The sequence below is a fragment of the Anastrepha obliqua genome, chromosome 2 (assembly GCF_027943255.1).
Source record: "Anastrepha obliqua isolate idAnaObli1 chromosome 2, idAnaObli1_1.0, whole genome shotgun sequence".
NCBI lineage: Eukaryota > Metazoa > Arthropoda > Insecta > Diptera > Tephritidae > Anastrepha > Anastrepha obliqua.
The window spans coordinates 54223672-54233256 of NC_072893.1; positions in this window are offsets into that span (position 1 = coordinate 54223672).

Consider the following 9585-nt stretch of genomic DNA (forward strand, 5'->3'; position numbering starts at 1 on the left):
ATGGCAGAAATACATTCGGAAGTTTGGCATTGCCTGTCGAGGGGCGAACGCTATTAGAAAAAATGTATTCTATCATTTTGATGCTTCACTCACGGAGGTTCGAACCTATGCACCAAACCATTTGATATCTTTATCCTCCTTAATTTGTTTTAAAGTTTATATACGCAATCATTCAAACTTCTGCGCCATACTCGTACATGCGCATGAACTCGTTAAGAAACTTGGTTGTGGTCTACTTTTTTCACTCATACAGAGAGAACCTCACTTTTCATTTGCCTACTCAGTTCAAAGTAGCAGTTGCTGTCAAGCCTCAGTTCTCAGAACTGACTTCGCTATCGGTGTCGAGGATGGTTCCACTTTTTCTCTTATCTAAAAGGAAAGGAAGCGCAAATATGCATCCTACGCCAAAAATTATACACAATTCAGTGCGATGCTGGTACAGTTTAGCTCAGCAAATCGAGCTATCTTCGTAAGTGTCAAATTTAAAAGCTTTGTTACAGAATTTGTCCGTCTTAAATCCCATTAGAGAGTTCTTTCTAATTACAAGAGAGCTGATCAAGTAGCTCGTATTTCTCACCGAAATTTTGCATGAGCTTCGAGAGTACTATTGCGAGGCTGATTTTGTAAAACACTTTCTTTCATCCTTCCTCCACCCTTAATACGTTGCATATGACTCTTTTATGTTCGAAAGAGTACTGAACGTTTTCCTTTGATTGCTCCTTTTCATGCTAATTTCATCTCTTGATACAGGTATAATCCAGCGAAGTACGCGGACGGTCAATCACTTAGGTGACGATAGGAAATCTCTTGCATTAAAAAGCGGATTAAGCCGGCACATGGGCTTAAAAGAGAACCTTTGGATTCTACTGACACGAAACGAACAGTGAAGGTAGCAATGCTGATTAATAGTTAGACATTCTAGAATCTAGTGAAGACCCCAGATTCGTTTTTGACCTGGTAAGTCAACTTGAGTATCGTTTCGGCCATCTTAAAGTGTCCTTTTCAATGAAGAAGCATGAGTGGCTTGAAGCAACTTATTTTGTCAATTAATATTTGATGTCCAGGGAAGGCATCGAACCCAGCACTACCACCTAACTCAGTATTCTAAGCAGTATCCACCAAATTTCAAATTAAGATCAGATAAACTTATTTCCTTAAAATAAAATTTAAATAAACAACAGTCAACTTTGAAGACCTTTAGCAATCAAGCAAATAATGTGTCTGAAGGCCCTCGACTCATTTGAAATAGTGCTTTTTGAGTGTTTCTTTAAAAGCGTGTAAAATGGAAACGAAAACAGATTTTTATTTTTGCTTTCAGTAGTTTATTTTCTAACCCATTGATACAGCCGGTTGTACTGAACCGATTGGAAGGCCATTGGAAGATTTAAATAATGCATCATTGCACGAAGTTGTTTCGCGAGTTCCCACTTCAAGACACCCAACCAAACGGCACGTAACTGCAATTAATACATCGCTTGAATATAATTTCAAAAATGATTTGAAGAACTGTATTGTATGCAGCTTAGCTCTTGACACATCCACAGATATCACAGATCTTCCACAATTGACAATTCCCATACGTTTTGTTGCACCTGACTTCGTTGTTAAAGAAGAACTATTAGATTTAGTAGCACTTTAAGGTTCAAACCGCGTTGTCGATGTTAAAAATCCCTTAGATTCCATAGTGAAAACTTTCGATGTGACTCTTAATAAATTTGTATGCATTCCAACTGATGGAGCTCCGGTCTTCATCATAGCATCACAGTTCGGGGTAAACCATCGCTTCCGTTACTATTCGCCTGCACGTCATTCGGCCATCAACTTTTCGTTTGATATCAAATATGCCCATACCTCCAAAGTTGCCTTCAGTGTCCTCTCTCCATCGTTTTCTCGGCCGGCTCCTTCTTCTGTCGTCTTGTGGATTTGTTTCGAAGATCTTTTTTAGAGTTCTATCGTTGCTCATCCGTAAAATGTGACCGTACCATCGAATCCTTTATGCTCTTATGTGCCTGATTACGGTTGTAACCCTGATAAATATGTTTAACTCGTCATTGTACTGAATGCCATAAATAATAATCTTCAAGTCGTACAGGTCCAGATATAAAGGAATTGGTTTATTAGGCTTTTAAGAGATGATTATCAAATTCCACAATTCATACCGATTCATACCAAAATCTTCTTACAAAATATTTAAAATATCCTGGTGTTATGAAAACAGTGTTAAACATTGTGTATTACATTCACACCAATGCAAAAAATCATCGACATTTCAAAAATTTCCTTGAAGGATTAAAAGACCAAGAAGTTCCAAATTATAATACATCGCATTGTTGATGCTCATCTCATGTTTTTTCTGAACTCCTTTTGAAATTTAAAATAATTGAGGGTGACTTTTCCATTTCCCATATAATTATGACCCAAAAAGTATCTGGAGAATTAGAATTAACAGAGATGCAAGCAGACAAGCTCTACAACTAAAATACGAAGGCTTAAAAAGTGCCCGTGGGCTGCCATCTATCAAACGACGGCAAAACAAAATTCAGACTGATTTATAGGTTATTTTGTATTTGGCAGCTATTCGAGTCAAACCTGCTTCGTGATTTTCACTAAGATGGAAAAAGAGCAGCATCGTTCGGTAATTCGCTTTTTGTTTTTGAATGGGAAAACATGTGAGGAGATAAAAGCACAATTGGATGCTATCTATGGGAACGCTTTACCATCTACATATGAGGAAATCATTCAAAAAGTGTACGACATGATTTTCGCTGAAAAATGAACGAAAGTGCGCAAAGTAACAGAGGCCATAGATGTGTCGAGCGGAACGGCAATTAATATTTTACATGATAAGTTGGCAATGATAAAATTGTCGACCCGATGGGTGCCGCGATTGCTCACAAATAACAACAAGCGGATGCGGCTGTTAACTTCGAAGCAGTATTTAGAGCAATTTAAGCGAGATCCGAAGGAACTTTATCATCGAGCTCCCACCTTTGATGAAACCTAGATTCATCATTACACACCAGAAACTAAGCAACAATCAAACAATGGATTTGTCCCAGTGAATCTGCTCTAAAGAAGGCGAAGACAATGCTATCTGCCGGAAAGGTCTTCGTGTCGATTTTTTGGGGTGCGAATGACGTCCTCTTTATGGATTTTTTAGAAAAAGAAATAGCGATCACTGGACAATACTACAGTGAGTTATTGGACCGCTTTCACGAAAAATTGAAGGAGACACGGGCGCATTGGGCGAAAAAGGTGACCGCACTTTCATCCGGAGTTGTCGCCATCAAACTGCGTGAATTACGTTATGAATTGCTGTCGCACCCCCCGTATTCACCCAATGTGGATCCCTGCAACTTTTTCTTGTTCCCTAACATGAAGATATGGCTCGCGGGGAAAAAATTTTGTTCAAGCGAGGTCATCGCCGAGTCGGATGCATATTTTGGAGAGTTCGACAAATTCTATTTTTTGGAGGGGTTGAAAAAATGGCCGGAGGGTTGAGAGAGTGGTATCTTTCTAAAAGGGGACTATGTTGAAATATAAAAAATAAAAAAATGGCTCGGACTATCAAGGAGCTTGGCCACCCCTGCTCTATTATATTGTAAACGATCCACTTTTCCCACGTATTTCACATGACAAAACTTCGGACGATGTCTTCCAACACTTTCAAGCGCTGTAAATTGTTCATTCCCAGGACTTCAGTCAAAGCAACTCAAACAGTTCTTCCTTAGCAAGACACAAATAGCAGGTGACAGAAAATTAACAAGTCTTCTTAATTTCACTTAGCCAAGTCGCAGTGTAAATGTACTGGATCGCGACTAATTTAAAGAACCTCTGCTAGGAAGAGATGCTGCCTATGCGCTCACTAAAAACATTCACAAATACATTCAGGTGTCTCCGGGGATTGTATAAAGTTTCCTCGATTTCTCAACCTTAACCACATTTAGTATTTATAGCAAATTGGAGGTCTGAAATCGTAGTCCGAAAATTTCGTTTTTGTATTACTGGCAAGGAACCAGAAGGCAGACGTGCCAACGATCTCAAACAAAAGTAGTTCGCCCGCATTACGGAAAATGGAGTAACTGCTGCTAAATCTGATGGCTTTAAAGTTTAGCCCCCAACCGTCAAATAGTGGCATACAAATGTATGTTTTTATTTATGTTGGCAACCTCTTAAGGCGGCCAGCAGACTAATCATATGCCAACCTTCATTTCAAATATTGACGGCAAAAGACCGCATCAAAAATGTATAAATGTGAGAAAAACGCCTTGCCATGGGTGTTGCGACTATTTTTTATATGTATTTCACTTTTCGGCAAGTCGACAGTGACTCAATTGCGCTCAGCTCAACCGCTTTGCCGTCTACACGTGTGTATGCAAATTCGCGTGCGCTGCGTCGGTCGCCAATGTGCAAATTAAACAGTCAACCAGCCAGCGAGTTTGCAAAGCGCTATTGTGTTTGCCGGTGTTTGCTGCGGCGCACAGTGGAATATGAGCGGAATAAACTTAAATTGTCGAAGATTTTAAAAATATACTCGTATGAGTTGTTGTGACAACGAAATATATTAGCAAAATGTACTAAACATCTACATATGTATACGAGGTGTGTTCAAAAAGTATCGCGAATTTTGTGTTTTTTCAAAAATTATTTATTTATGTATTAATATCTATTTTGTCCCTTTCGAAGTAATCCCCATGAGATATTATGCACTTGTGCTAACGTTTTCTCCAATCTTCGAAGCACTTCAAAAAAACATTTTTTTATCTTGTTCAGCTCCTCCTTCGATGCCGTCTTTATCTTATCAATCGTAGCGTAGCGTCGTCCTTTCATGGGCCTCTTCAGTTTCGGGAACAAGAAAAAGTCACAGGGGGCCAGATCTAGGGAATACGGTGGCTGTGGCATCATATACTACAGCCAATTTTTGTTCTTCCACAAATCCGGGCGTTTCTGGCGGATTGCTTCGCGTAAATTGGGCATAACTTGCAGATAATATTCCTTATTGACAGTTTTACCATGTGGCAAGAACTCATGATGCACAACGCCCCAGCAATCGAAGAAAATAGTAAGCACAACTTTTATATTCGACGAACTTGGCGCGCTTTTTTCGGTCTTGAGATGATTGAGCTTTATTTTCCACGTCATATCCATAAACCTACGATTCGTCACCGGTTATGACCCTCTGGAGCAAATTTGGGTCGTCGCGGACAGAATCCAACATCTCATTAGCAATGTTCATGCGATGCTGCTTTTGGTCGAAATTGAGCAGTTTCGGTACGAATTTTGCGGCGACCCGTCTCATGCTCAAATCATTGAAAAAAATCGAATGGCACAAGCCAATCGATATGTCTAGGTCCTCAGCAACTTCTCTAACTGTGATTCGACGATTGGCCAATACCATTTTCTTCACTTCATCAATTTTTTGGTCTGTTGTTGAAGAGCTCGGGCTTCCGACACGCTTTTCGTCCTTCACATCTTCTCGGCCTTCTGATAACATTTTGTACTACCGATAAACGTTGCTATGGTCCAAAATATTTAGCTTCTCCGTATGACACAGTCAACATTCGGAATGCATCCGCGCACTTAATTTCGTTTTTCACACAAAATTTGATACAGGTTCTTTGATCCATTTTTTCGAATAGGTAGAAATCGAAGACGAGCCGAAACACGTGCAAGCAAAGCAGCTGTCAACAATTAACTCAACATTCAAAATGGCCGAACTCGTCGGCATGAATGAGAGGCATGAGTACCAACATATCGCCACAAAAAAATCGAAATTCGAATATACGTAACCTACGAAAATTCAAAATTCGCGATACTTTTTGAACACACCTCGTATATGCACATGCTATTTCTGTTTAATAGTGCTAGAGGCAAATCAATTAACCTCCTATCGCACGCTTTTCTTGTCTGAGAAGACATTAACAAAAATGTTCCAGTTGTCTGCAATAAAATGTAAAAACGAATATTTTTGTGAAACATTTAAACTTTCAATCAACCCTATAAAGTTCAAATTTTTCAGGTGTAAAGAAATAAGGCTCAAATATACTCACACGGATAAGAAATATTAAGCCAAACTGTTTGAAAAAAATATGTGGCATCAAATTTTATTAAAGCTACTTAAGGGGTCCCGGTGGTCTAGAATTTTCAAACAAGCTTTTTTTTTTTGGTATTTCAAAAGTATAGGCTTTTAAGAATATACTGTAAAATTTTTGGAAGGATATTCCCAGTATTTACGATTCTACAGCCGTTTTAGCAGGTAGAGTCAGATTCGTCACGCGGCCACTCTTAAAACTTTAAACTCAATTATCTCAAAACTACTTATTTCGGCCTGGTGTTGTCAAAATAAAAAAAACAATTCAACTTTCTGAAATTTTAATATGTTATGCACAATATCAATGGCTACCAACCGCATTGGAATCATATTAATATGTCAATTATTTATTTATTTTAATTATCAAAATGAACAACACCATCCATGTCCAATTTTTCGCCATTTTTGAAGTTATTAAAATTAAAAAAAAAAATTTTTTAATTTTGTATGTAAAAGAAGTTAAATAAAAAGTTTAACAGTTTTAAACATTGGTTTTTATTTTTATTGTAAAACAAAATTTGTCCAGACGACCGGGACCCCTTAAAGACAATATTAATGGTAAATGTAGTTTTATACGATTATTTTTTTCTTCAGACCAAATTAAGAAAAAATGCATTAAAAAAATATTCAAAAATTCCAATATAAAACTACAAAAAATTGGTTCAATATTTGACACCTCTTCTTGGCTTTTTTTGTACCATTTTGTCGCAAGCCTTTGATGATATATTTAAAAAAATTGGTATAATACATTTCACTCAAACTATTATCCTTCAAAAGCAACGGTCCCTGCAATTTGGTGGCTGGTGTCGTTAGCACTACCCATTAGTGATTATCCGCTTCTGATCTAAAGTAGATGTGCCATGTTGGGCGGGCTTCACATAAGACTTCTCGCATTTAGGGTTGTAATAATGGGTCTATTGTTCCTATCCATGAAGGAAAAACGGCACTAACTTTTCGAGTAGCTTTTTCTCACGTAATTCTTCTTTTAATATAACTGTATGGTTACCCATTCATTTCAGAAGCTTATGGTCTGAGCAATTTCACGCCTAGTTAAACTTGGATCTTCGCAAAAAATAAATGTTTTTTTTATTTTATAAATACTAAAATGTAATGGGCTTTAAAATTTAGTACCCATTTTTTCAGTTCTGATTAAAAAGTTAGAAATTTTTATAAGTTTTGCGCAAAGTATGAAGCTTTGATTTATACCATATTTGTGGTGGAATGAACTGTCGTCAAGAAGATTTGTTCTCGTGTCGATAGGTGTAAAGCAAAGTTGAATAAATTTAGCCGCAGTGCTTCGAAGGTCTCCATTACATCGTAACAGGTGACGTATCTTGCATCTATGTATACATGTGAGCCTGAAACCAAACAGCAATCGACAGTATCCACTTATGAGTGGCAAAAGTGCTTTCAAAATTGGTCCAAAGTGGAAGTGGAAGTGTGTTGACTTCCAAGGAGAATATTTTTAAGAACAATAAAGTCATTTTCATTATTATTTTACAGCGCAAAATATAAAGGCAACGCTCGTACGAGGGGTGCCTTTTATATGTCGGGATTTGGCAACCCTGGTGTTGCAATCTGGCAACTGACAGCTGTATCGCAAAGTTTGACATTTTTTGGCTTTTACGTACTCAGAATGTTTTGAAATACCAGCGCTATTTGTGTTGTTTACAGTAACTTAAAAGATTCATCTCGGTCAAAAAATGGAATTAAATCGTGAACATTTTCGTGCGATTATTTTTTACAACTTTCGACGTGGATTAACTCAGCAACATTGCATGGATGTACTTAATTCATTTTTTGGCGATGAAGCCCCATCAAGGACCAGTGTTTATCGATGGTATGGTGAATTCAATCGTGGTCGTAGTTCACTCCAAGACGAATTTCGTGAAGGGCATCCAAAATCAGTTGTTGTTCCGAAAACCATTGATGCTGTGCGCGAACTGATATTGCAAGATCGTCATGTGACCTATCGTGAGATTGAGACAATCTTAGGCATCAGTGGGACCAGCATACATTCAATATTGCATAAACATTTGACTGTCAAAAAAATTTGTTCGCGTTGGATCCCACACAATTTGTCAATCGCTCAAAAAAAGGCTCGTGTCGATTGGTCGAAGGAAATGCTCAAAAAATACGATCGCGTGGCTTCGAAACACGTCTATGACATCGTGACAGCTGATGAATCATGGATTTACGCGTATGAGCCCGAAAGTAAACGGCAGTCGACTGTATGGGTGTTTCAAGATGAGCCAAATCCAACAAAAGTTGTTCGCGCACGAAGCACTTCCAAGCAAATGGTCGCCTGTTTTTTCGGAAAAACTGGACATGTCGCAACCGTACCACTAGAACAACGCAAAACAGTAAATTCTGAGTGGTACACAACCATTTGTTTGCCAGTTGTCTTCCAAGAAATTAGGAAAACCAATCGCCAAAGACGGATCACTCTTCACTGAGGACAATGCGAGCTCTCACACATCAGCACAAACAACTGCATTTTTGAGCACCCAAAACATCGAATTAATGGGTCATCCGCCGTATAGTCCTGACTTGGCACCGAATGACTTCTTTTTATTCCCGTACGTAAAAAACTAACTGAGAGGTTAACGTTTTTCGACACCTGAAGAAGCGGTTGCGGCATTCAGAATGCATGTTCTGGAGGTACCTCATTCAGAGTGGCAAAAGTGCTTCGACAATTGGTTCAAACGCATGCAAAGGTGTATAGATCTTCATGGAGAATATTTTGAAAAACAATAAAGTGATTTTCGATGATTAAAATTTGTGTTTGTATAAAAGGCACCCCTCGTATCTTCAAGTTAAGATTTAAAAAATTCAAAGCGAATATTAAGTTTTTTTTATTACTGACCGATTATAAAGCCGATTATGAAAAATTGATTTGACAGTTAAGAAGAACAAAACGGCATTAAAAACTATTAAAATTACTGCGCGAGATGTGCGGCGCACAGCAATAAGTAAATTTCTGGCCAGACTTTTTCGACTTTGGATGTGAATTTATAATTTACTTCTATTACAGCTAATAAACAACTTATGCTTCTAAGTAGCTTCCTACATAAAATTAAATTTTCTAACGGTTTATGGATATAACCTTTTAAGCAGAATCTTCGAACAGGACGAAAAAAGGCCAGACCGGAGTGCCTAGCCGAAAGTTTTAAAAAAGGTGTCCAACGGAGGGTTAAATAAATAAATTAAAAACAAAAAAAAATATTTTGTCATCCTCATACAAGAAGTATTCACACGTATATGAAATACATTTTAAAAAGAAAAATTTATTTCAATTCGCATCCATATTTTTTTTTTGGTTTTGGGTGGCGTTTTTTATATTTCAATTTTTTGGCGAGCCGTGAACCGTAAGATCAGGTTTTTAATGAAGTTTTTTCTTAAACGGCCTAAAACTCGAATAAAAAACTGCGATTAATCGAGAACCGATTTTTTTGGAAACGATATATCCATCTCGCTATAAAACTCCATAGCGT